Genomic DNA, 2,558 nt, shown 5'->3' on the forward strand with positions numbered 1-2,558 from the left:
GTAAGACCACATATACAAATAGTGCAAAGTAAATCAATAAATAACTTCCTAAAAATAAGTAAATGTTCACATGAGTACCAAGTTGGTAGATTGGATTCAAGGACAAGGAAAAGAAGGGTTGTTCTGGGAATTCCTCTTGGACGAAATGGTTTTCTAGGAGAGTTTTGAAGTTGGAGAAGTGAGTGCTTTGACACATCTGAGAGGTGAATGGTGTAGTAGGTTTCTAGCATTTGTGGTTTTGTTGTTCTTGGTTTCATCTGCTGCACTTCACCTATTCAGCCAAGACGGTATGAGCCATGGTCCCAGATCCACCCAACCCTTGTCCCTTGATTTCTTTGGCCTTCTACAGCCACAGCACGACTCTTCAATGACTGGCTGGACATCTAAAAAAACTAATCAGTCAATCAATTAATGGTATTTATTGAGCACTTACTATATGCTGAGGGCTGTACCAAGCACTTGGGAGAGGACTTGTCTTATGCTGTCGAGTCACCTCTGACCCATAGCAACACCATGGAAGCATCTCTCCCAGAATGCCCCATCTCCATCTGCAATGGTTCTGGTAGTGTAACCATAGAGTTTTCTTGTTAAAAATACAGAAGTGGTTTACCATTGCCTTCTTCCGCATAGTAAACACTGCCCTTGACTTGATCCTGTGCTGCTGCTGCTGTTCAGCCTAGGTTAGTTTTAATTTGTAGCAAACTGCCTTCCACTCACTAGCCACTGGCCAAGCTAGGAATGGAATGGGTAGGCCTCTGCTTGATTCCCCCTCTTGTAGTTGAGACTGGTAGAGTACTGGAAACTCTCCAGGTGCGAACCTGAGAGGGTATGATGGAGCACAATATAGCAGAATTAGCAGACATGTTCCCTGCCCACAATGAACTTGCTGTCTAGACGGCCATGAGTTGTTCATTAAGGTTTATAGCACTTCAAGTGAAGCTGCATCCAGGCACAGGTGGCATTATGGTATCATTTCAATCACAAAGGGTTTTGCTCACCATTACCCCACAAATACCTATTATGACTGCATACTCTGGGCAGAGCACACAGTGCCTTATCTTACTTTATCTGCCCATTCACCTCTGCATCAAACAAAAACTCCTTAACAATAGTTTTAGGGTAAACAATTAATTTTCCCCCTCCCAAAGTAGATTACTTTGCTTATCTACTTCAACCCAATGCACACACCATTCCTGTGATACCTACCTGCTCTCTGAACCTCAATCTCATCTATCTTGATGTGCACCCCTTGCCCACATCCTTTCTTTGACCTGTATGTAACTCCCTCCCCATTCACATACAGTAGATCATCACTCATAATCAAAGTCTAAAATCTCAACTAATAATGGAAATAATAATCATGGTATTTGCTAAGTGCTTACTATGTGTCTAGCACTGTACTAAGTGCTGGGGTAAATATGGAATCAGGTCCCATATGAGGCTCCCAGCTAAGTAGGAGGGAGAAGAGATATGGAATCCCTAACTCACAGGTGAGGGAAATGAGGCACAGAGAAGGTAAATAACTTGCTGAAGGTCACACAGCAGACAGATGGCAAAGCCGGGATTGGAACCCGTTCCCTGATTCCCAGTCCCAGCCTCTTTCCATTAGGCCGTGGTGCTCCTCAAAAGGCCTTCCCTGCCTAAGCCCTCATTTCCCTGTGCTGCCTAATCACTTGACAGTGTACTCTTTAAACACTTTGGTACTCACCTCAGCACCACAGCATTCTGCACATGTATCTATACTCTACCCTTTCCCCAGTTTGTAATTTATTTTAATGCTTCTCTTCCCCATAGACTGTAAATTCCTGTTGAGCTGGAATCACCTCTATTAACGCTATTGCACTAGACTTTCTGAAGTGCTTATGACAGAGCTCTGCAGAAATCAATCATTGATTGATTGATTGATTGATAGAACAGTGTATTGTGTGTTTGAGAAAGTGGCATAGAAACTTAATCATTTAATAAATGTGGTCATCAAAAGATCTCTGCCCTTAAAGAGCTTAAAATCTAATGATAAAGGTGGGAGCAATTGGTCAAAGAGGAGAGACACCTATATGAGGAACAATTAGAAGGATAGTTCAGAAGGAGTCAAGAGTGTGTATTGAGGAGTGCCTAGAGAAGAGAGAAAACAAGCAAGAGGGAACATCTAAATCATGTGAAAAATATGAAGATCCACAAAATAGATTGCTTATGTTGATGTTTCTGTGCAGACATTTTACAAGGATTTGATCTGTCATTGAGTAGAATGATGTTTCTTAGGAAAGCACCTGCCAAATTCAGTGATAACTAGGTTTCTGTTCCTAATGGCTATCATTTTATTGAAACACCACATTATCAGCATTTTTCAATTGCTGCTTCACTTTCTGGAAATTATTCTGGAAGTCCACTTGCCAAACTTTGCGCAACAGTTATTAACAACATTAACAAGTGTTTCAATTTCACACACAAAAGAATATTTGCACCTGTTACATTTCTTTATCTAAAAAATAAAGTGGGGGGGGGGCATTATATGTTAGATGCAATCCTGAACTCTATGGGTGTAATGCTTCAGAAGGGCT

At 41.4% G+C, this 2,558-nt stretch overlaps 1 non-coding gene across 1 annotated transcript; it reads right to left on the minus strand.

Moving 5' to 3' along the window:
- Positions 1–690: 690 nt before the first annotated feature.
- On the minus strand, positions 691–828 carry LOC114811513. The gene has a single exon (XR_003759211.1). It is a non-coding gene; the product is annotated as a small nucleolar RNA SNORA7 (small nucleolar RNA).
- Positions 829–2,558: the final 1,730 nt, after the last annotated feature.

This window comes from Ornithorhynchus anatinus, chromosome 4 (assembly GCF_004115215.2).
Source record: "Ornithorhynchus anatinus isolate Pmale09 chromosome 4, mOrnAna1.pri.v4, whole genome shotgun sequence".
Lineage (NCBI taxonomy): Eukaryota > Metazoa > Chordata > Mammalia > Monotremata > Ornithorhynchidae > Ornithorhynchus > Ornithorhynchus anatinus.